This window comes from Thermobia domestica, chromosome 6 (genome assembly GCF_964235325.1).
Source record: "Thermobia domestica chromosome 6, izTheDome1.hap1.1, whole genome shotgun sequence".
NCBI lineage: Eukaryota > Metazoa > Arthropoda > Insecta > Zygentoma > Lepismatidae > Thermobia > Thermobia domestica.
The window spans coordinates 306,456,711-306,483,738 of record NC_137459.1 but is presented as its reverse complement, the minus strand read 5'-3'; the positions used below and the strand labels follow the sequence as shown (position 1 = coordinate 306,483,738).

Below are 27,028 nucleotides of genomic sequence, written 5' to 3'. Positions count from 1 at the left end.
CCATTTCGGATGATGTGGAGCTCAGTACGCCCACCAATGCTGATTCCTGCCTACACCATCAGTCCACCGCCATGATATTGGGATCTTTCACGCACAAACATGGGATTGTGTCGTGTTCCACACTCTCTCCAGATGAAAACACTTCGATTATCAGACTCTACACTGAATCGTGACTCGTCAGAGAACAAAACATTGCCCCATTCATTGCGTCCCCACCCACAATGTTCCTCCGCCTACGCTCTTCGATCAACACGGTGTCGTGCAGTTAATGGGACACACACCATAGGCCAACGTGCGTAGAGACCACCTTCTCGAAGGCAATTGCGGACCGTTTGAGTAGATATTGTGCGTCCTGTTGTTGCTCGGAAGGCTCGCGGGAGCAGAGTTGTATTCTGACGCCGGTTTCGACGGGCTGTTAACAAGAGACAACGATCGTCTCTGGCTTTGGTTGCTAGTGGACGGCCCTATCCTTGTCTTCTTCGAACACTTCCAGTTGTTTGGAATCGATTCCACAATGGGGAAATCACACTTTGTGCCACTCCAATGGAATGTGCCACCTCCCGCCATGACTGACCAGCTTCCAACCTGCCGACAGTTCGCCATGCCAACGATTCTGGCAAATCACGTTGTTGCGCAATTTCACTACGTAGATTTGTGACGCACTAAACACAATGAGAACAAAGGTATCCTGGAGCTGGAATGTGTTGGCAGCGCCACACTACAAAATGATATCTGGTAGCGCCACGTCACTGATCACGTGCACAGGTGTTCCAAACGGTTTGTTTGCACGTTCGGCCTTCATTATTTTAATCTGAACTGGACAAGATACTGTGTTCTCACATTATTCGTAAGAAGTTTTACATGTGTTTTCATCTGATTCCCTAATTTTTTGATCAGTATATATTATTACATACACATATATATTAGCTAAATATACCCATTCTTCGCATGGAAGTCAAGGCCTGTGGAATTATTACCCTCATTTCCGCGACCGCGAAAACTATGGATCTGAGACTAAATCGATAATTTTGGATTACTTTTAGATGTCTTGGTATCCTCCCCCATGACTCCCGCTCTGCATACAATGGTAACTGAATTTGCAAGTGATCGCTAATGAAAGTGTCACCATTCATCTCAGCAACCGCAAAAATTATGGATTTGACACTAATATCGGTCATTTTGTATTACTTTTACATGTTTCGGTCCCCCACCCCCCGCTGACTCATGGCCCTCATACAATGGTAGCTGAATTTGCAACTGATCACTAATGAAAGTGTCACCATTGATCTCAGTGACTGCGAAAACTATGGATTTGACGCTAATATCGGTCATTTTGGATTACTTTTACTTGTCTCGGTACCCCATCCTCCCAGCTGACTTTCGGCCCACATACATTGTAGCTGAATTTGCAAATCATCGCTAATGGAAGTGTCACTACTGATCTCAGCAACCGCAAAAACTATGGATTTGACACTAATATCGGTCATTGTGGATTACTTTTATATGTCTCGATATCTCAACTCCCGCTTCCCCCCGGTGACCCCCGGCCCGGTGCCGCATAGCATGGATTTGGACGTTAATGCGATCTAGTGTTCCCACGAGACGAGACAGAACCCTTTTAGATAAGACACGAGACGAGGCAGACTACTTGTCCCGTCTCGAAAACGAGACGAGACGGGGCGTCTCGTGCAATGTCTCGTCTCGTCTCATGTCTCGAAAATAAAAACGCTGACAGGAATAGCCAAGATTAAAATTGCCAGTGGTCATATAGATTGCAAAAGGAAAATCTCCTTTGTGAGAAAACATGTTGAAAAGCCTTCATAGAAAAGTATCCACTATCTACTGAATGAAACAATCTTGATACATGAGCTTCCAGGAATATCATTCTTAATGTCTTGTCCCAAATTCCCCTTGCTGTAAACTGAGGACTTCTCATTTTTCTTTCATTTCTGGCTGGAATGATGACAAACAAAATCAAAGACAGGGAAGATTTTTACAAGATCAAGAAACCGAACTACCACCACCATCTATTCAATTTGAAAACTGGATAAGGTCTACACTCATTACAGGCTGTAGTCGAAAGTTCTGGCTGAGATGGCGGAAGAGAAAAGAACATACTACATTTGTCTTTATTCTCTGGTGACGGTATTCTTTTTGCTATATGAACCGAAAACGGCAATTGAAGTATGTCATCTTGCAACTAAAATTTTGTCTTCTCTCTCTCTCTCTCTCTCTCTCTCTCTGTGTCTCACACACACACACACATATACACATACACATAAAACTCACTTTTACCATTTTACCAATCGCTTCCTTATTATACAGCAGTCATGTTGTAAAGTTCACCTCTTCGTTTGGAAGGCAGGCGAAGGACAAAGAAAGCAAAGATATTATCGACGAACCCTTCAAATGGTTTGCTTTCAGCAAATTTATGATGCTAATAATAACACTTTAGGTGAAGAGGTTTTACAGTGGGACCTTCGTTTTGTTACACGGAAATGTTTGATCTGACCAGAGGGCGAAATTGCCCTCTGCTTCCACGTTGAGAGGAGGGAAATACTTCCCTTTCCTAGTGAATAATATTCATTAGGACCTGAATTATCTTCAGAAATGGTTTTCTTGCAGAGTGCAAAGAACATTTGGTATAATATTCATAGAAGTCCGTTGAAAGCAGAAAATATCATGAGAATAATCAAAATTCGAACATTGAAGATCATAATTAACAGAAAAGAAACAGGATACCCAAACCATATTTTTAAACCTGCTATAAAAGGTATATCCTATATTTTTACTAATTCCTTATTCCCATGAAAGTATCCTGGGGAGGATATTCTCTCCATTTTTTTCAGATTGAAATCCTTTTATCCCTTACGATTTCCCCCCTGACACAATACGAAAAAACAAATGCTGTTAAAATCCATACACATGACCCTTCCGGTACTCAACCCGGGGCCTTTAAGCCGATGGTCTATCGCCGCAGATAGCTCGGCTTGGTATGAAGATGTACGTTGTATGATTGCGAATAGGTCACGACAATATAAGAAACTTTAATCCAAAATGGCCACCCAAAAATCAACTTTTTTTAGACCACTAGCTAATCTGGTTGTAGTGTCATGAGTTTGTTACACAAACGAGGCAACCACCACATAGTAGCACACACCCCGCGGTTATGGGAACAGATTTGAACCATGGAGGTGAAGACTGGCCCCAAGCATTCTTTCGTCCGATGTGTCGTTCAGCTCCCATTACTATGGCACTTTAAGTAGAGCTTACTGTGTAGTAACATATAAAATTTCAATCAAATACTTTCCATTATTCAATAAAATTATTTAGTTCCGAGCTTTTTTTAAAAAAAAAATGCAACAAATCTAAACATGATAAAATGGAAAGTAGTTTTTGGATTGGTATGGGTTAACACTGAAACCTAAAGGCTGAAATATATGAAATCAAAGTGTACACACATATCTATCTCTCTATTTATCTATATATCTTTCCATCTCTCTCTCTCTCTCTCGAGATATATATATATATATATATATATATATATATATATATATATATATATATATATATATATATATATATATATATATATATATATACTATAAAGTAAGTGGGCTGATAGTATACGATAGTGACGGGGATGGTGACACCTGTACATCGAACTTTGCTTGTCGTGTAAACATTACTTGACATTAGTGTATTCATCTTCGACGTACGTATGGGCAATTTACTGTAGATTCGTGTATTGAAACAGGTGAAACAAATTTCAGTGTTTCAGAACGTAAAAAAAAAAAAAAAAAAAAAAAAAGTCAGGGTCGAGAAGCCTCAGACAACTTACAGCAGAGATACTATCTTGTAAACTATTTGTCCTTGCCTTGTGAGCTTATTTGAATTTATTTTTAAGACCTTTAGGCAACTTTGGCCGAATGGATGATGATGAGATAATTAGTGGAATGAAGAAAGTGGTAGGATACTAGACAACTTCGCAAAAATACACACATTCGAAAAATGAACTGAAATGAAATGAAATCTTTGAGTTTTACGTCCCACGTTTATACCGGTTAGGCTAAAGGAGACAGTGATGATGAGTAATGAATGAAATGGTGGAATGAAGAAAGTGGGAGGAAACGGGATAACCCGAAAAAAAAAAAAAACACGCACACGGTGTTTGTCCACCACAAAGTTCACTTGGCGGGGCTGGGAACGAACCCGGGACCCCAAGCACCAGAGGTGAACGCTCTACCACTGACCCGCCGCGGTCCCCACACGCATTCAATGTTTGTCCACCACAAAGCTCACATGGCACTAACCGAGATCGAACCGACTACCATATACACCAGAGGCGAAGGCTTCACGGTGTAGCTACCGTGACATTTCTTGTATTGTGTGTTCTGGGTAATACTTGTAACTTAGTTGTATGTTGATTAGCATGGTGCAGTCTGCTACATTTTACTTTCGTTCCCATGGTATGCTGCTATATTTTTGACGAGACAAAACGATACAGACGAGACGAGACGAGACGAGACGGGACAGAACCTCTCGAGACGAGACACTAGACGGGACGGGCACATTTTTTCGAGACGAGACATGTTTTGCACGGGACGAGACGAGACTTTAGGCAACGCTAATGTCTCGTCTCGTGGCAACACTAATGCGATCGGAGTTTCACTATTGATTTCAGTGACCGCGAAAACTATGAATTCAATACTAATATCGGTTATTTTCTATTACTTTTACATGTCGCAATAAACGACCCGTGAGACTCCCCTGGTTGGAAATTTGAAAAAAACTTTTCGTCTTGATCTGGGGCCTAAGCAAGGTACCCCTGACCAAAATTTGGCAAATCTCGGTCCACTCGTCTGGTCCCCAGGCCGCACACAGACAGACAAACACACAAACAAACTCTTTTATTTTATTTATATTAGACAGCTGACTATACCCATTCTTCGCATGGGGGCAGTATTTGGAAGACAACGCCTGTTGAAGTATTACCATTCATTTCTGCGACCGCAAAAACTATGAATCTGACACTAATATCGATCATTTTGGATTACTTTTACATGTCTCGGAAACCAACCAGGGGGTCTCAGGGGGGCGTTTACAAGGACATGTAAAAGTGGTAGTAGGAAATGGCCGATATTACTGTCGAATTCATAGTTTTCGCGGTCGCTGAAATCAATGGTGAAACACTCATCGCATTAACTTCCAAATTCACCCTATTGGGGCCGGGGTTCACCAAGGAGCGGATACTGTCCCCCTGAGACCCCGCTAACTCCCGGCCCGCATGCAATTGTAGCTGAATTTGCAAATTCTCGCTAATGAAAATGTCACCATTGATCTCAGCGACCTCAAAAACTATGGAATTGACACTAATATCGGTCATTTTGGATTATTTTTACATATCTCAGTATCCCCCTGGTGGAGAAATGGTTATCCTTGATTTTCACTATCATTTAGCCATGAAACAAACACCTGAAAGATACACAACCCCTATATACAACTATCTGATCTTGGAATATATAACTCATAGGGTATGATGCTTTACTTTTTCAAAAATTTCAATACTTCTAGTGAAATGAAATATTTAGTTTTACGTCCCACGATTATGGCGGTTAGGCTAAATGAGACGGTGATGATGAGAAATGAATGAAATGGTGGAATGAAGAAAGTGGGTGGAAACGGGAGAACCCCGAGAAAACCCACGAGCATGGTGTTTGTCCACCACAAAGTCCACACGGCGCGATGTGGGATCGAACCAGGGACTCCAAGCACTGGGGGTGAACGCCCTACCATTTCCATGTTTTTTTTTAAATAAAAATATTCAATTAGAACTGGACAATTTACACAAAATTTGGAATCGACAAATGAAAACGGCACGTTTCTAGCACTTGTGGGTTCGAGATCTCATTGTTGAAAGGATTGGAAACAAACATATAAACTTTTCTGTGAGGAGAAACATATACGCGTAAATCTAATATTTTAATATATATATATATATATATATATATAATAATTGGAATAGTTTTATTTTCGAGTGCTATTTTTTAATATTTGGAATATTGAAATTTTTTTAACTTACATTTTTCGCGTGCTTGAAAAAAAGGGATATCATTACTAGTAAAATTAACCTAATACAAACATTTTTTTTTTCAATTTTTCCGGAAAATCGAAAAAAATGTTTAAAAAAAACAGGTTCAAAATTTCCGGAAATTTGACAACACTACTTCAGACACACTTGTACTTTGCCCAGCATTACACGGTGATCTTAGTTCCAACGCAGTTCGCCGCCTGTTCTGTTTTACCAGTCTGCCCAGCCTACGACGTTCGACATCTGTAATGAGGTGGGGGCACCCAACCCCTCGACATTTGGACGTCTTTCCCCTTGGTTTCGCCCCTTGCTAAAGACAATCACCACAGCACTCCTCGAACACCTGACAAGTCCTGCAGTTTCCGAAATTCTCGTGCCGAGTGTTTCTGAGCGAGTACTTTCTTCAAAATAATATTAAAAATTATAGAAAAATTTTCGAGACATTCGACTCGAGTCGATATTTTTAGCAACTGTCTCGACTCGACTCGAGTCTCGACTCGAAAATTCGAGTCGAGAAATAAGTTTGTCTCGACCCGTCTCGAATTTTACAAAGTGTGCCTCGACTCCAATCTCTACTCAAATTCGAGTCAAGTCGAGATTCGAGACATGTCTCGACTCGTGCGCATCCCTAGTACTGCAAGCATATGCTATGACATTTAAAGAAATATACACTTGCAATATCAATTGCTTTGAATTGCAATTAAAACTCAATTCCTGTAGCTTTTTTTAACTCCACGGGAAGACAAATTACCAATACGTACTACGCAACGGCAAATATTATATGGCACCGTTTGTTTTCTGTGAACAGTAATACACACAAAACATTTACCAGGGTGTGCACATTCTGGAAAATCAATGAAAGTCAGTTAAAAGTCAGGGAAGTAAAAATATTCCAGCGAAATGGCAGATTGGTCAGGGAAAGTCAGGGAAAAATCGATTTAGGTCCAATTTCTTTACTGTTACTGAATTACTGACACAGTAATTCAGTAACAGTAAATAAATCTAACACATCTAACTGCGTCCTGGCATTTTACTGAAAATAGTAGACGCTGTTCTAGAAGAATTGCATGGTGCCAAGAGGATATGTGGACAAGTGGCTGAGAACGCAAAGAAACAGTATCTCCAGCTCACAGTCAAAGCTCAGGTTGAAGAATTTAAGGAACACTTCAATGATTTCATAGCCAAGGACGGAGATTGTATTGGACTTGATTTTTTTTACTTACTTTTAGGAAATGACTTCGTTAACTTATGATCTGTTATGAAGTTGTGTTTTATCTTCTCTCACGGAAACGCATTTGTTGAAAGTGGTTTTTCAATAAAAAAAAATCTCATTATTAAGAACTTACAAGAAGAATCTCTGGTGGCTCAACGGATCATATATGATTCTGTGATGAGAATAGGTGGATCGTCAGGATTAACAATTACAAGAGGTATGATAAATTCTGTGAGAAGTTCAATGAGATAATACCAGATGCATTTGAAAAAGAAAAGAGAAATGAATGCTGGAGAGAATAGGACAGAGAAACGGAAGATTCAGCAACAACTAAAAGAGCTGGAGGAAGAAGAGAAGAAAATTAAACTGCGGAGACAACAAGAAGGATATTCAGATCAATAAGAAGAAAACTATGCGTGAAGGGCTGAAAAGAAATTACTAAATGGGTTGCGTTTAACAATTATACCAGCAAAGGTATGTGTTATATAATCTGTGTGTGTTTTTCTTTTATGATCAGTAAAATCATGTATGAACTGTTTATTACTATAAGCAATATTATAGTGCTGTGTAATTGGTATAATAAGGTGTAAACTATAATGTGTAATTTTTTTCATACCTTAAGTACTCTGCACATTCTACACTTTCGTTTGTAACTTTACATTTTGTGTAGTATGTAATCTATATTGGCCTAATGCATATATGTGTAAATCTTCATTCTTTTTGATTAAAGAAAATTGAAGAAAGAAAGAAACAGAAGCGGAGAGAGAACAAGACCAACTATGGGGAGTGTGGAGGCTGGGGTTTCTTTCTTTTTTCTATAATTTTAAATTATTTACTGGTCGGGGAAATCTGGAGCTTTCGCCATGAAAAGTCAGGGATTTTTCTCCAAGTTCTGTGGACGCCCTCTTTACATTTCCAAATGAAAGTAGATAAATTAAGGCGTCACTTCAAAAAGTGGGGGGCAACTGCCCCCTCTTGCCCCCCTAATCGCCACCCATGTCTAAAACATTATTTTATTTATAGTATACTGTATTTCTTTAAATATAGAGTATATACTAATTTTTAATAATGCCGTTTATTTAGATAATTAAATAGATGACTTCTGTCAGGAGTTGGATTACCTTGTATGTGAGAATACACGAGACATTAAAAGTGCTGGTGGCTTGCAGTAAGACATTTCCGAAGAACAAAACATTGTATTTTCTTAATCCTTCTATTTGCTTTTTAACCTTTTTTCTTCCTTTTCATTCAATAGGAGCAGAAAGGACAAGTGGAAAATGTGCTTGTAATTGTTCGAGTTCATCCTTTGAACAAGAAAGAAATATCCGAAGGTTACATAAACATTGTGGAAGTAGACAAAATAAAAGGAATGATATCTGCTGAGAACTCACAGGAGGAGGAGCCACCGAAGGAATTTGCTTTTAAATTGGTGTTTGGTCCCAACGCTAGGCAGGTAGGTATTTTATAATTATGAAAATATACTCTTGGATACGTTTTGAGCTTTCTCGTGGCTATATTATTAACGTACGTACATTAGCACGGGAGAAACGGGTTGGATTCCCGATGGAATTTTATGTGGTTCGGATCCCATTTTAAGCTATGGAGCCATTTCTCATATTGCTCCATAGTCAAAGGACGCTAATATCAAATCAAACCATTCTAGGGTAGATGCACCTAAAGTAAATTATACCTAGCACCACAAACAATGACTTTATATGGAATTCCTCTTGCACTATATTTTGGTGCTCTTTGTGATTTTGATTCCGCGCATATAAGCATAGAATATTACTTTAATTCCATTTTAGTTTTTGTCCTTTTCGCTCCAAAGCAAAACACGGACACAAGAATTCGAAAATGAAATCTGTAATTTAAACTTCCCACGATTATACCGGTTAGGCAGGGGGAGACGATGATTAAGGCAAGAGAGTGATGATGGAAAAATTGGTGGAATGAAATGGAGGAAACGAGAGTTCCACGAGAAAACTAACGGACTCGATATTGCCGCTACCTATTTGGCCGGGGATCGAACCATGGACCGCGTGTACAATAGGTAAGTGCTCTACCAGTGAACCACCGTGCCCCCCGCGAAGTATTCGAGAAACATAATTTGGTCAATGAATTTAAACCAGTATTTCCAAACTGTTTACCTTGCGCCCCCTTCGTAAACGCTGCCTACTTCACGTCTCCTCCGTCCTATGAGCTCATTGGTCATACGTGTTCTGTCTGATCCCTTTCACAATCGCAGATACAGCATTGAATTATAAATTCTTCGTTAATAATAATAATAATAATAATACTGTAAAATACACTGACTGTCAAAACCAAGCTGGCACGTAATACCATTGGCGCATCCAAATGATTAAAGAGTTACAGTGATCTATGATGAATGGAATGGCCACCAAACTACATTAGTCTCCTCACCACGAGGTCGTGTTATCAAGCTTGGACAGTACATAAGTGGCACACTCAGTGTCGGACGGTTATTGAGATTCTCAAAGGCCATGGAGAATGCCGTGGGTTCAAGCGTAACAACAATACCAACATTTGATGCATTTAAAAGGAGCCTCATTGTACGTACGGGTGTGGTCGGTTGGTCGAAACGTACAAAATCCAAGCATGCTGGGAATTCAGATGTGAGAGTTTCTAGGTGAAATTAATGGAAACGTGAGGTACACGCGTTATCAAGGTTCAGTCCGACCAGTTCAGGTCACGTTTTATCAAATAAAGGGAGGACTAGAATGAAGAAAAGCACTTGGAACCTCTGTATATTCGAGTCTATCGTCTGGGCGCAAATAATGCCCCCTCTACAATTCCCCGTAACGTATTATACCATTTGTCGGAGACTAGCAACAGCTGTAATAATGGATCTCCAAACTATTCCTGGAGTGCATTTAATACTATAATGCACACTGAGAAAAAAATCTTATGGGGCGTACGTAATACCGTATGTTACATTTCTAAACTCAGACTAGGACAGTATTTGGCGTAAGGAACTTCCTCACTATATACGTCCTATGCCATTTATCGCCGAGAGTTTAGCAATACGGTTACTTAAAGCAGATTTTGTATGATTACAGCGTAAAACCTTTTCACCAACACTAAAAGTAACTTCCCTCCTTCGCTGCAACGTGAGCTGCTTTCTTTTATACCAGCTTTTCTACATATTAGCTAAAGCATCGATCCAAAGATCATGTGCATTTTTACCAACAAGATAGGACTCACAGATGTCACCAGAAATACATATTTTGCTTACCTTTGCTATTTCCAAAATACCGATTATATCCAAGCTGTTCTCTAGATCTTAGAACAAATTTCTCAGTAATATCTAACAATTCCAAACTATTCGATGGTATATAATTGTTTAACATTTTAAACCTTACACTGGGGTTCATTCCACACAATAAGGTTTTTACTAAGTCTCCTTCCTCTATATTCATATTCAATACTCTCACGGAAACTAAGATAAAGTTCACATATGGACTATTTGGAATGTTTGGACTGTTTGGAAAGGTTGTACTGGAAAGGACTAGGACTCTTCTCTCAACTACTGTAACGTCCCTTTCCGCATAACCCACCAATCGAATTCAAATCGAGTGCCTAATTAAATAATAATAATAACAATCGATTTAAACTCGACTAGCTCAGTCCGACAGAAGGAACTTGAAGGACGGACATTCTCACTTAAATCTGTGTCAGACCGGTGATATGATCCAATACTCCTTGCTTTTTATCAATTTAAACAAAGGGTAAACAATTAATATATAATACCAAATTTCAAATTTCAGATATTTTTTTTTACAACAGTCAAGTGGTAGTGTACATATACCAATACGTTCGGTTAATATATATGTGTTAAAGATAAAAAAAACTTAAATAGTTTTCTGATATCCTTCCTGGTCAAAATTCGATTGATCAGTTATTAGTAAATAAAAGAATTATTCAATTCAGACTAACAAAACACAATATCGGTATTCAATTCAAATTTCGAATACGTTACCACAAAATGCTAAGAGATAAATTTCGGCCGTAAAGAGCATTCAACTTCAATCAAGTAATTCGCGAAAGCAAAATTTAATTATCTTTTGAATAAAGCTTAATCTCATCAAAATCGTCTATAATCATTTAATACAATCCAATCTAAAATCAAATATTCATTTTCAACCATTCTTATTCCTAAGACGTAATTAAATTTTTTCGGTCAAATTACTTTCTGAACAATCAGTATATTTTCCTCAAAATTTCACGAAAATCTTAAAAATTATTGGCAACAAATTTTTATAGTCAATTTAAGACTATTTATAACCATAAAGACTTTCTTTTCTTGTACAAAATTGATTTTTTTATGATTCTTTACGAGAGTGACTTCAGGAAATCATTCGAAACAAAGAAAAACATTAAATCTGCGTATAATCAAACCAATTAATAGTACTATAACATAGTTGCATGGAATATTGGATAACTTAGGGTTTCGTCTATCAACAAAAATTAAAAAATCTCCAACATTATCATTTCACCGCTAATGTAAAATATAGGGGAGGGCAATTCTACTGCTTGGAAACAGATCCCTGTCAAGAATGAATGACCGACAAATTAAACCAATCGAAGCTGAATTGCAAGAGACGACCCCACAACAGTGAAACATGGAACGAGACAACTGCTTAGTTGAAAAATTCACTCACCTATTTTATTCCTTTTTATTTCCTTATTACCTTCAATCTAGCCATCGCAATGTTGTCCTCGTCACATTTTTCTGACCATCTTCAATGACGTACTGAGCAATCGAACATACTGGTTAAATATGTTCCAATTCGTTAGTAACACAATTCCGGTTCCAAGCCTTATTTTTCTGTATAAGGAACAGATCTTTCTAAAGAAAAGGAATAGGCTTTTGCAAATAAAGGCACGTTTAAGCTGATCAGCACTAAATGGCCTTCTGCCAAAATATTTACTTGGAACCAGGTTAACAAACCCCATGGTTCTGTTCGCTTCGAATAAATTTTCAAATCTCACTATTTCAGAAATTCTAACCACTGAGCCAGTAACTTCAAAAATAATCAGAACACCAAGGAAAAGACAGTATTCACTAAATGAATACGTAGGAAATTAAAAAACTCCAATATAAGCGGGCATAATATAAGTCCCACTTTGGACCCCTTGGCTCCGGTTCCGGCTCTTTTCCACAACTTTAAGAAAGCACTGAAAAATGAATTAAATTCACCAAATATAATATCGAAGCTAATATATTTATCCGAACACAAAAAATGATAGAAGTTACTTTTTCTTCTTGGGACACACTTCCAATTTGTTCGTTACTGGCCTCTTTAACAAACAAGCAAGGCAACAGCGCAACCAAAGCATAGAAGACACACCAGCCAAGCATGAGGACCGATCCTCGTAACAATCTAGAGAAGAGTCAGCGACCAGGACAAGGTCTCGCTGACTCGAAGCCTCGAGCTAAAGCCACGCCCATCTTTAATTTGAATAATTTCCGTACTCTCTCTTGTAAAGGCGCAATACTTCTTTTTCTCTTTTTTAATAGAACAAATCTAGTCAAACATTTTTATATTAGATTATAATTTCCCTTTTCAAAATAGACAGTTGCGTTAAACAAGAGAAAAAGAATATACATATCTGTTCCCTTATGCAAATTCGAATCATAAACTGTTATTTTTTTTATCCAAAAAGACATCTTGGAACGAGTCCATTGATCTACAGGGTAAAGCAATGGAGTAGTAAGGGGGTTACTTCAGGACACTTTTTGGCCCCTGGGTCCCTGCCTCAGGACCCATGGTCCGTGGCCCGGGGTCAATGACCTAGGGGTACATAGGACCACCCCCTCTAAATTTTGGCAGGGGTACCTTGGCCCACCCCCAAAATTTTGGCAGGGGTACATAGGACCACCCCCCTTAAATTTTGGAAATTGACAAATCTAAAAATTTGGTATGGTAGCCTAGGACCACAGTATGTACCTCTATCAGTATTGGGTGTCTATGTCGTTCCCTTTCATGGGTAAAAAATTGCCAAAAATTGAAATTTCGGAGGTTTTTGACCTAATTTATCCCCTTTGATGAGGTGTTATTACCCTATATGGTTATATGGGCTTATACAGGGGTCCATTACCTTTCATAAGACATGGGTATATTAACGCACCCATTGAAAAATTTGGGAGGGGTACCTTGGCCCACCCCTTAAATTTTGGAAATTGCCCAATTTAAACATTTGGTATTATAGTATAGGACCCTAATATGTATTATGGTAAATTTGGATGGTCCACCTCGTTCCCTTTTAGGGGTACCAAATTGCCAAAATATAAACGTAAGCAATACGTAGTACCACGTGTTTGGTTTTTGACCTAATTTATCCCCTTGGATGAGGTCCTATTACCTTATATGTTTATATGAGCGTATACAGGAGTCCATTACCTTTCATAAGACATGGGTATATTAACGCACCCATTGAAAAATTTGGAAGGGGTACCTTGGCCCACCCCTTAAATTTTGGAAATTGCCCAATTTAAACATTTGGTATTATAGTATAGGACCCTAATATGTATTATGATAAATTTGGATGGTCCACCTCGTTCCCTTTTAGGGGTACCAAATTGCCAAAATATAAACGTAAGCAATACGTAGTACCACGTGTTTGGTTTTTGACCTAATTTATCCCCTTGGATGAGGTCCTATTACCTTATATGTTTATATGAGCGTATACAGGAGTCTATTGCCTTTCATAAGACATGGGTATATTGGTGCACCCCGGGAGGGGTACCTTGGCCCACCCCTTCAATTTTAGAAATTGCCCAATTTAAACATTTGGTATAATAGTATAGAGCCCTAGTATGTATCACTATAAATTTGGGTGGGCCACCTCGTTCCCTTTCATGGGTACACAATTGCCAAATTTTAGTACAACCACGTGTTTGGTCTTTTGACCTAATTTATCACCTTTGATGAGGTATTATTATCCTATATCGTTATATGGGCGTATACAGGGGTTCATTACCTTTCATAAGACAAGGGTATATTAATGCACCCCTTGAAAAATTTGGGAGGGGTACCTTGGACCACCCTTTAATTTTGGAAATTGCCCAATTTAAACATTTGGTATAATAGTATAGGACCCTAATATATATTACTGTTACTTCGTTCCCTTTAACGTAAGCAATACGTTGTACCACGTGTTTCGTTTTTTACCTAATCTATTCCATTGGATGAGGTCCTATTACCTTATACGTTATATGGTCACGTATGGGGATTCATTTCCTATCATAAGACATAGGTACATTTGTGCACCCAGGAGGGGTACTTTGACCCACCCCTTTAATTTTGGAAATTGTCCCTTTTATATGTTTGGTATTATAGTATAGGACCCTAATATAAATTACTATAAATTTTGGTGGTTCACCTCGTTTCCTTTCATGGGTACGAAATTGCCAAATTTTAGTACAACAACGTGTTTGGTTTTGGCTCAATTTATCCCCTTGGATCAGGTCCTATTACCTTATATGGTTATATGGTCATGTATATATTGGTCCATTTCCTATTATAAGACACGGGTACATTGATGCACCCTTTAAATTTTTGGAAGGGGTACCATGGCCAACCCCCTTAAATTTTGGAAATTTTCCAATTTGAGCATTCGGTATCATAGTACATGCCTCAACATGTATCATGATAAATTTGGGTGGTCCATCTTGTTCCCTTTCATGGGTAAAAATTGCTAAAATATAAACATAAGCAATATGTTGTACCATGTGTTTGGTTTTTGGCCCAATTTCTCCCCTTTGATGAGGTTCTATTACCTTATATGGTTATATGGTCATGTATATGGGTTCATTTCCTATCATAAGACATGGGTACATTGACGCACCCTTTAAAAATTTGGGAGGGGTATCTTGGCTCATCCACTCGGTTTTAGAAATTGTTTAACCCTTTGGGGATCCTATGGTACAATTTGTACCATATGCACTTTTCATGGTACATTGCGTTATTTCTCTTCTATTTGAGCTTTTTCGTCCGGTTTTTTTTTGTTTCCCAAGTCCAGAGTCCTTGTAGAAGACATTACGTATGGCTTCAGACCGTCCTGCGTCCAGACATAGGAGGCGATGACGTCATAAGTCAAGAATTTATTTTCTCATTTTCTAAGCCTATGTTCAATATTTTTTGGCGGGCTTATTTTTCTACGTAGAAGATTGAAATTTTGCACAAACATTCAGTCCACCGAGTAGTATTTACCAAATGTTTTGTTCCGATGTCAGTGCCAAAACAGGGGGGGAACCAGAGGGGAAAAGGGGTAAAAATAGGGATTTTTTTACCCCCAAAATCCCGTTTCTCGTCATTTTCCCGCCTCACATACACGATAGGACCACGTGAGTCATACCGTCTGAAAGGCCGTTCTATTCTGAAGAGAATGGCGGTCGAATTATTATTCTAGGGTAATTAGGGACGTCTCAGAGATTTTTTGAAAAATTTACTTCTATACAGGGAAATATGGGGCATTGTCGGTATATATATTTTTTGGCGGGCTTATTTTTGAACGTAGAAGATTGAAATTTTGTACAAACATTCAGTCTACCGAGTACTATTTACCAGATTTTTTGTTCCGATGTTAGTGCTAAAACAGAGGGGGAACCAGAGGGGCAAAGGGGTAAAAAATAGGGATTTTTTACCCCAAAAATCCCGTTTTTCGTCATTTTCCCGCCAAAAAAACATGATAGGACCACGTGAGTCATACCGTCTGAAAGACCGTTCCATTCTGAAGAGAACGACGGTCGAATTATTATTCTAGGTTAATTAGGGCCGTCTCAGTGAATTTTTATCCAAATATACTTCTGTATAGGGTAAAAGTGGGGCAAAGTAGGGAAATTTTCTCTGGCAGGCCTATTTTTTCACGTAGAAGATTGAAATTTTGCACAAACATTCAGTCCACCGAGTATTATTTACCAGAAGTTTTTTTCCGATTTCTGCGTAAAAACAGGGGGGTCCAGAGGAACAAAAGTTGAAAAAAGGGAAATTTTGCCCCCAAAAATCCCTTTTTTTCAGGAATTTCCAGCCTTAGATACATGATGGAGACATGTGAATGGTACCGCCTGAAAGACAGTTCTATTCTGAAGAGAATGATTGGCGGATTATAGTTCTAGGGTAATTAGGGATGTCTCAGGATTTTTTTCCCCTGAGATCATAGTGTTTTATGGTACTTTGGGGCACTGTGGGAATTTTTGATAAAAATTCTTCCGCCCTTACTATTCAAGATAGAAACTTGAAATTTGGCCCACACATTCAGTATACCAAGTACTATTTCTCAGATTTTTTTTAGATGGCTACGATCACACAGGGGGGGGTCCAGGGGGGGCCAAAGTTCGAGAAAAAAAAATTTCCCTCCGAAATTTTCACTTTGACATTTTTTTTCACGCTTCTGGTATATTGTATGAGTACGCAAGTGGTATCATTTGAAAGCCAGCTCTATTCTGAAGAGAATGAGGTATGGACCATGATCCTAGGATAAATAGTGACGATACAGTAGCTGCTTGACTGAAAGTCTAAAAAATAGCCCAAAAAGCCAGGATCCCCAAAGGGTTAATATAAGCATTTGGTATCATAGTACAGGACTTCAATATGTACCAATATAAATTTGGATGGTCCACATCGTTCCCTTTCATGGGTAAAGAACTACCAAAAAATCAAATTTCGGAGGTTATTGACACCTATTTAGCACGTTATATGGGTATGTACAGAGGTTTATTACCTTTATATGTTTATGTTCCCTTTTAAATTTGGGAATTCTCAAATAATAAAATTCGGTAAACGTTTTCTAGGACCCATTGGTGTTCCTCTTATGACCAAATATTCAAAATTTAAAGGTTATTGACCGGCTTTATTATTGAATAAGTACAGGATTTATTACTTTTTCATAAGACACATGTGTATTTGTGTACCAATCTTAAATTTTGGGAGGGGTACATTTCTTATTGCCATATCAATAATTGGTAATTGGATAGTATCTCACTCATTGGGTAAATCATTGTCAAATATGAGTATGATCACGTGATCAGTTATTAACCTATGATGGGATTAGGAGTCCAGAACAATGGTACATTGAAACTTTGTAGGATAATTTGAGAATGCGTCATTGGTTTTGATTATTCCCGCCAAATATAAACGTAAGCAAGACGTTGTACCACGTGATTGTCCTTGATGAGGTAGTGTACAGTGATTCATTTCCTTTGTTGTGGTACTTCTTAAGTTTGAGTACACACACTTCTAGAAAACAGTTGGTTCTACTCAGGTAAACAATTGACGGACATTATTGACCTTATTGAACATATAATGATATGATTAACTCTAAGACTTAGGTATATCAAGAGAAGTATTCTTTAAATTTGGGAATGGTGATAAACAGAATTTTAACATAAGGTGCGAAATTTGAAACAATACATTGAACTTTAGTCACAGCTCATAGTCTAAGATCATTGGTGGTGATTGATTTGACCTTGAGCTTTAGAAATCTGATAGCTAACCTTATTGAATCTTATGACTCACAGACGAAAGGCAATACATGCTACAACAGTTTGAAATTTAATCATAAGGTGATGTAATCTGACACTAGCAAAGTTATTGTTAATGCAATTTGATTGGCTGATCACTATCTTTCGTACAATCTGATTGGCTGATCACTATCTTTCGTGCAATCTGATTGGTTGATGATTTTCAAATCTTTGCTGTATTCAGTTTTAAGTTTTGTTTAACATTTAAGAAGCTTTAAAATTTTTCGTTTGAAAATTTTTGGTTGAAACTTTGGTTTGAATTTTTTTAGTTTAAAAATTTTTTGTTTCGAAATTTTTGTTTGAAAAATTTTTTGTTTGAAACTTTTTGTTTGAAAAATTCTTTTTGAAATTTTTTCGTTTCCAAACTTTTTGTTTAAAATTTTTTTGAATTTTTTTTGTTTCAAGATTTTTGTTTGAAAAAATTTTTCGTTTCAAAATTTTGTTTCAAAGTTTTTTGTTCGAAATTTTTGTTTAAAATTTTTGTTTAAAATTTTTTTTCAAAGTTTGGTTTGACATTTTTAAAAGTTTGTGCACTCATTAGTAAAGAACCGGAACTGTTTAGAACAAAAACCTCTGGCAACATTGTTTATCATTGTGCAATAGTACACGTCAGAACATGATGATGCAACGTCATCAGTTTTGAATCATATATAAGTATCGTTCGAGTTAGTATTCATGATAACATCATCATGGCTACTTGTCTGCAGTTTCTAAACACACGTGATGTGATGAAATCATTTACCAAGATTACTGATTTACAACAGAATGTACCTTATAGAATCTTAGCTAGCCAAACGATCCTTACAAAGTTTGGATTAAGAATCGTAGTGAAGCTTGAAAATGATAAGAATATAAATTTACCAGCAAGATATGTTCCCATGGAAGCATCAAAACAAGAAGAACTGCTGCGTTTCTTAAATACTGGATCTGTATCTTTATGTTATAAAGGATTCTTGGGTCGAAGTCATCAATTTGAATTTAGTACACAGCCAGATTCGTCAGCAATTGTGATGAAATCATGAATTCAAACATCAGCACATTCCTTTGACGTCAGACATAGTTGTATGAATGTGGTTGGTCGGAATGACGTCAGCAAATGTGATGAAATCATGAATTCAAACGTCAGCACATTCCTTTCCAATGACGTCAGCAATAACTATAAATCAACCAATACAGTGTCATCCCATGAAATCATTTGAGCAAGTGCTTTTCAGGAGGAAAGATGTGTACTTCTAACGATAAAGAATTCATCTTCGCAAGCTATTATCCAATAAATATATTTCAAACAAAACATGTGATGATTGGTATCAGTGCTAGAACATTTGAACCAGTGATTCGATTGGGCAAAGCAGAACAATTTGGTGTACAACTGACCTGTGAAGAATGGCAAATATTATGTTCACGAATCGACCAAATGAACGATTATTTTCATGATGAGCTAAATGTGACCATAGTCAAATCATTAAGCTCAAATCATGAAGTGGTGCTGCGTACAGTCCTCGAAGAGAAGATGGTGCTGTTACGTAAAAAGAGTACATTTCATGTCCCTCGCAATATGGTGTATCTAACGGAAACAGAATGGAACAAATTCATCAGCGTATTTCAGTGTGTGAAACATACAGTGGAAGTGTGCAACAAAACAAGTATATTCCTGAAAAAGTACTATTTTGAAAAATGTGTTATGCATATTGTACAACATGTATCTAGATATTGTGATGGTTGTCAACATCGTTCGTGGGTGCATACCTGTATTGATAAACAGTTTATTTGTGATCAAATGGACATTGAGTTTCCACCGATTGATATTGCATTAGACCTTAAAAGACTTCAACTGGAATTAAAATTATATGCTAAAGACAAACTAGTGCAAGAAGTTCAAAATACATTGTATCGACAATATCCAGATAATTTATCTGGTATGGATGTATGTGGAGTGTAATAAAATGATCCATTTCAATGAATTGTGTTTTTTTTTCATTTCAAGTACAACCCCATGTTCTGACGTGTACTATTGCACCACAATGTTGCCAGAGGTTTTTGTTCTAAACAGTTCCGGTTCTTTACTAATGAGTGCACAAACTTTTAAAAATGTCAACCCAAACTTTGAAACAAAAATTTCAAACAAAAATCTTTGAAACAAAATTTTGAAACGAAAAAAATTCAAACAAAAAATTCCAAACGAAAAAAAAATCAAACAAAATTTTGAAACGAAAAAATTTTTCAAACAAAATTTTGAAACAAAAAATTTCAAACAAAATATTTGGAAACGAAAAATTTCAAACAAAAATTTTAAACAAAATTTTGAAACGAAAAATTTTAAAAAATTTCAAACGAAAAATTTTTAAACAAAAAAAATTGAAACAAAAGTTGTCAAAAAAAATTCAAACAAAATTTCGAAACGAAAAGTTTCAAACAAAAAAATTTCAAACTAAAAATTTTACGTTTCACGGTTAACCGTCAAAGTTTATCCGGTTTTTAACTATTCGATTAACAAATAAACGGTTTTGATCATATTTATCAGTGAGTGCAAAATGTTGAACGAAACCAAGATTTTTAAATGTTAAACAAAACTTAAAACTGAATACAGCAAAGATTTGAAAATCATCAACCAATCAGATTGCACGAAAGATAGTGATCAGCCAATCAGATTGTACGAAAGATAGTGATCAGCCAATCAAATTGCATTAACAATAACTTTGCTAGTGTCAGATTACATCACCTTATGATTAAATTTCAAACTGTTGTAGCATGTATTGCCTTTCGTCTGTGAGTCATAAGATTCAATAAGGTTAGCTATCAGATTTCTAAAGCTCAAGGTCAAATCAATCACCACCAATGATCTTAGACTATGAGCTGTGACTAAAGTTCAATGTATTGTTTCAAATTTCGCACCTTATGTTAAAATTCTGTTTATCACCATTCCCAAATTTAAAGAATACTTCTCTTGATATACCTAAGTCTTAGAGTTAATCATATCATTATATGTTCAATAAGGTCAATAATGTCCGTCAATTGTTTACCTGAGTAGAACCAACTGTTTTCTAGAAGTGTGTGTACTCAAACTTAAGAAGTACCACAACAAAGGAAATGAATCACTGTACACTACCTCATCAAGGACAATCACGTGGTACAACGTCTTGCTTACGTTTATATTTGGCGGGAATAATCAAAACCAATGACGCATTCTCAAATTATCCTACAAAGTTTCAATGTACCATTGTTCTGGACTCCTAATCCCATCATAGGTTAATAACTGATCACGTGATCATACTCATATTTGACAATGATTTACCCAATGAGTGAGATACTATCCAATTACCAATTATTGATATGACAATAAGAAATGTACCCCTCCCAAAATTTAAGATTGGTACACAAATACACATGTGTCTTATGAAAAAGTAATAAATCCTGTACTTATTCAATAATAAAGCCGGTCAATAACCTTTAAATTTTGAATATTTGGTCATAAGAGGAACACCAATGGGTCCTAGAAAACGTTTACCGAATTTTATTATTTGAGAATTCCCAAATTTAAAAGGGAACATAAACATATAAAGGTAATAAACCTCTGTACATACCCATATAACGTGCTAAATAGGTGTCAATAACCTCCGAAATTTGATTTTTTTGGTAGTTCTTTACCCATGAAAGGGAACGATGTGGACCATCCAAATTTATATTGGTACATATTGAAGTCCTGTACTATGATACCAAATGGACCAAATGGTAATAGGACCTCATCCAAGGGGATAAATTGAGCCAAAACCAAACACGTTGTTGTACTAAAATTTGGCAATTTCGTACCCATGAAAGGAAACGAGGTGAACCACCAAAATTTATAGTAATTTATATTAGGGTCCTATACTATAATACCAAACATATAAAAGGGACAATTTCCAAAATTAAAGGGGTGGGTCAAAGTACCCCTCCTGGGTGCACAAATGTACCTATGTCTTATGATAGGAAATGAATCCCCATACGTGACCATATAACGTATAAGGTAATAGGACCTCATCCAATGGAATATATTAGGTAAAAAACGAAACACGTGGTACAACGTATTGCTTACGTTTATATTTTGGCAATTTTGTACCCCTAAAAGAGAACGAAGTAACAGTAATATATATTAGGTTCCTATACTATTATACCAAATGTTTAAATTGGGCAATTTCCAAAATTAAAGGGTGGTCCAAGGTACCCCTCCCAAATTTTTCAAGGGGTGCATTAATATACCCTTGTCTTATGAAAGGTAATGAACCCCTGTATACGCCCATATAACGATATAGGATAATAATACCTCATCAAAGGTGATAAATTAGGTCAAAAGACCAAACACGTGGTTGTACTAAAATTTGGCAATTGTGTACCCATGAAAGGGAACGAGGTGGCCCACCCAAATTTATAGTGATACATACTAGGGCTCTATACTATTATACCAAATGTTTAAATTGGGCAATTTCTAAAATTGAAGGGGTGGGCCAAGGTACCCCTCCCGGGGTGCACCAATATACCCATGTCTTATGAAAGGAATTGACTCCTGTATACGCTCATATAAACATATAAGGTAATAGGACCTCATCCAAGGGGATAAATTAGGTCAAAAACCAAACACGTGGTACTACGTATTGCTTACGTTTATATTTTGGCAATTTGGTACCCCTAAAAGGGAACGAGGTGGACCATCCAAATTTATCATAATACATATTAGGGTCCTATACTATAATACCAAATGTTTAAATTGGGCAATTTCCAAAATTTAAGGGGTGGGCCAAGGTACCCCTCCCAAATTTTTCAATGGGTGCGTTAATATACCCATGTCTTATGAAAGGTAATGGACCCCTGTATAAGCCCATATAACCATATAGGGTAATAACACCTCATCAAAGGGGATAAATTAGGTCAAAAACCTCCGAAATTTCAATTTTTGGCAATTTTTTACCCATGAAAGGGAACGACATAGACACCCAATACTGATAGAGGTACATACTGTGGTCCTAGGCTACCATACCAAATTTTTAGATTTGTCAATTTCCAAAATTTAAGGGGGGTGGTCCTATGTACCCCTGCCAAAATTTTGGGGATGGGCCAAGGTACCCCTGCCAAAATTCAGAGGGGGTGGTCCTATGTACCCCTAGGTCATTGACCCCGGGCCAGGGACCCAGGGGCCAAAAAGTGTCCTGAAGTAACCCCCTTACTACTAATGGTCCAGGGGCGACTCCACCGGCAATGGTTAAGGGGAGACTCGGTAGGTAATGATCCAGGGGCGACTCGTTACAATGTTTCATCATTTTCTTTCGTCTGGAAATCACCCTGTATATCTACTTCCTGAACGTTCTCTTCAACATATGCAATCGGTATGTTTTTTACTAGTGCTACTGGCCTATTAGTTGGATTTGATATTAATAGTGTGAAATTATTTTTAGGTAACTTAGTAGGCAAAGTCTGTAACCCGTACTTGTCTAATAAATTCTCAAATGGACAGATAATAAAATACTCAGTATCCATTTTCCGATTCTTGACATTAATGGGCAAAAAGAAATGCGACTTGGCCGGTATAGTCACCTTTCGCGTAGTAAATACATCAGCCGATTTATTCTGTTTTATTGTATTAATTGCATTTGCAGATAATTGTTCTTAAGCGTCAACTTCAAATGGGCGCGGCGGTGGCCGTGATTTTTTGTATACTGAAAATGTATTATTTTGCAGATCAAGTTTGGCCTGTAAACGATTTTGAATGTCTTCTCCAAATAAAGGCAAAAAGTCATCGTCCTCTAAAATTCGAAAATAGTGGGAAAAAGTTGAACCAACCCTGAATTTAATTAAAACTATATAACAAACTTACGACGAAATTCTCAATTCCTCGTAGATTGGTACTAAAATGAATCAATATTGTGTTTGGAGAAAGCCAATTTTTGGGCCATAGGGTCGTCGAGCTACCTGTGTCGCTGATTACGGGATATTTTTTTGTTAATTGCTACATTAATTAGCGATTTATGTTCTTGATTTAACAACTTGATGTTTTTTCTTCTATCTAATATTGGAGCCACAGTATAAAGCGATGTCATTAACTGTTGATTAGTGCTCATACTTGCAACTTTTTGTAGCGCTTTTACTTCCTGGTTTTCGGCCCTCAGAACATGTTCCTGAGAGGATTTGTCCTGGGGACCCTCTAGCAGTTTCCCTGCTTATTATTCTTATAACATGCAGGGGTGCCCGCAAAGGGGGGCTATGACGCAAACTGCATCAATGAAATATTTGATGGGGGCTAAAAATTTATATAAGTATGTTTGAGGGGGTGTAAAAATTAATCGAAAAGATTTTTTTATGGAAGAACACCTACGGATAGACAATTGAGGGGGTGCGTCATTTACATGAGGGGGCTTGGGCACCACTGTAACATGTGCTGGAATAAAGACCCTTTTTATAGCACGTGCCGCAAACTTTGACTGTTTCTGATTTAGGATTACTATTATTTTTATTATTATTTTTAGAATTGTTTTTCTTTCCATTTTTGTAGTGCTTGTTAGGCCGCCCCGTCTAAATTGTGAATTCTTCATAGCATTTTGAACTACTAGAAGAGAGAGTTCGGTCATTTGATTTGCTAATTTACTAAAAACCCAATGAATTATTTGCGCTAGAAGTACCAGAAGTGCTAGTCGCGGGGGGTTTGGGAGGGGGATTCTGATTACCAACTTGGAGGAAGGATTTGGAGGTAATTGATTTTGTGATGCTGAAGGTACAGGAAATACTGGGGCAGGTTGTTGGTATTGATTCGAATTAGGTGACGGATTATATAACAGATAAGTTAATTGTTGATGTGTAGGGAAGGAAGCGCCAGCGACTGCCGATGAATTTTTTTTTACTTCAGGCAAGGGAAGAACGCGCGAATAGTATTTTTGATTTTTACTGTCCTCAATGTTTCTGTGTTTTTGTCCCTCTTCTTAAAGAGTTAGTGGAAAAACTAAAAGTGAGTAAAACGCCTAAAATAGGAAACAAGGTACTGAGGAAGGTTCGTTAAGTTAATTAACTTAAAAAAATAATGCAGTGCCCTGAAACACCAGATTCCAATTAATATAAGTATATGTTCAATGCCGTGCCGTGAAAAATCAGGGCCCGAGGCGAGAGCATATGGCAGCGCCTTCGTACATATTAGTTGTCAATTTAAAGTTGACTTCTCTGGATTATTCTTTCTGCATAATACTTTACTATTTTATCATGACTGAAATCAGAAAGTTTCAGCATTATTACACTGGAATCGTAAAAGTGTCTAATTACTGAATTCAGTAGAGCTCCAATTTTTCCTTCTGCCAGAACAGTGATGTTTTTAGAGTAGTGGCTTAAGCGTTAGTTTCGTAATATTGGGGACGCGAGTTCAATTCCGGGTGTGGCTATTCAGTAAATTTTTACAATCTACAAAACTGATACTTCTGATGTATATTAACATGAAAAATATTCAATGTCTCTGCGTCTAAGTGTTGAGACAACTTCCTTTACAGGTGAGACGCCAACAAAACAAAATTACGTCATGTTTATCAACCTTCTTAACCTTCTGGCAAGTAACGCGTTTGGACAAGAATTGATGAACACATAAGGGCTAAACACGTCATTACTGCTGTAGTATGGGCAAAAAATGAGTTCCAAGAAATTGTTTGTAGCTGTGCACAAATTGCTAATAGTGATCGAACTTACAATAGAGATCGCTAGTCACGAGAATGATCCTATTTAAGATGTCACTTTACCTTGCTACTTAGAAGAATGGCGAAACAAAATGCATTACTGTTATCAGCTAACAAATTCAATTTCTTGTCATAAAATGATAATTCTATCTGTAAATCCATAAACGTAATAATATTATTGCGTTCATGTGTAAACCTAAGAAACATCTGATATACTCTATATCTTTTCTGTTCCTATGAATACCTTCGACTATGTTACTTTTTCTTTCCATTGTGGTAATAATAATAATAATAATAATAATAATAATAATAATAATAATAATAATAATAATAATAATAATAATAATAATAATAAGTAATAACATAATTGCAATACCAATTACATAAACATCTTCCCATTCAGAAAAATTACTAATTACCACGACGAGATTTGAACCCAAGTAGCTGCAATGGGAGTTTCCTGCTTTTATAATTTCTTTTTAAGGAAATCGCCCCAACCGCAGTATTGTCCGCCACTGGGACCTCATCTGCTTTCGACGTACTCCAAACACTACAGGAACACGAACACAGAAATATTGAGGACAATTAAAATTCTGACCTTGCTCTTCAGGGAAATTTCAACCTCTACTGGATTGCGCCACATTATTAGAAGCTGAACGCACGGAATCACTCGGCTAGTGCCACGGGTTCAATTTGCCACAAACTCCTCGTATGAATATAAGAAGATAAACTAGTAGTTATGTAACATAAACATAGCGCTGTCTATTTCTACACGTGTTGATATAATTTAAAGAACGCGAAAATAATTTCTGTCGTCTTTTCTTCTTAGGAAATTAGAAGTTATGGTAAAGACGAAATGCAATGTAAATCAGGACCATCCCTGCAGGTGATAACGAGCGCCGTAACTTGGATTCTTTTCTGGGGGGCCTTTGGGGTAGCAGACCCGGGTTCAATTCCCGGCGGGAGCTCATGTGGTTCGGATCTCATGTTAATCAGAAGGTCCAAGTCTCATATAGCCCCGTTGCTGAACGGGACATTAAACTCAAAATCAACTTCACTCTTTTGTGGGGAGCAAGCATTAATAAGCTTATTTGGGCCCCTAGAAAAAGTTGATTTCTTATTATTAGGCCCTCTCTCTCCAACTTTCTCTTAATCTTTATGGGCCCGCCGGAGCCTGTGGGCCCTCCCGCACGGCAAGGTCTGAGGATCCGTTAGTTCTCCCTGGGCCTATTCCATACATGACAAGAATATTAAGGGGATAATATTGATAAATCTCAAAGTCATACGAATAAATATTACTCAAATGGGTCCACGACTTATTTTTGTTTTATTTACCCTTTGTGTGCTGTTTTGTTTATGTAATGTAGCGACCCTGTTTTATGCTTCATTTCTGATTTCATTTTTCTATCGTATATTGAGTAAGAATTTTTTTCTGAAAACGGGCCCCCTCGAACGGCGGGGAGCTTCTCTGGGGTCAGTTTCCGTCCCCGACAAGTTACGGC

General features: G+C 37.3%; 1 protein-coding gene and 1 long non-coding RNA gene across 3 annotated transcripts in view; one reads left to right on the top strand and one right to left on the bottom strand.

The window, feature by feature from the left end:
* Positions 1–12,737, bottom strand: part of LOC145688542 (uncharacterized) — a 79,283-nt gene extending 66,546 nt beyond the window's left edge. Inside the window, exon 1 of the long non-coding RNA XR_014131934.1 lies at positions 11,984–12,737. This is a non-coding gene — a long non-coding RNA (uncharacterized LOC145688542). The remainder of the gene's footprint in view (positions 1–11,983) is intronic.
* LOC145688541 (uncharacterized) overlaps positions 1–27,028 on the top strand; it is a 285,826-nt gene that overhangs the window by 227,608 nt on the left and 31,190 nt on the right. The window contains exon 2 of one of the 2 annotated variants that reach the window (XM_081762927.1): positions 8,560–8,757. The gene's annotated coding sequence lies outside the window, so the exon portion shown is untranslated. Of the gene's footprint in view, positions 1–7,877; positions 8,758–27,028 lie in introns of those variants that run through there. The other variant, XM_081762926.1, reaches the window with a different exon arrangement.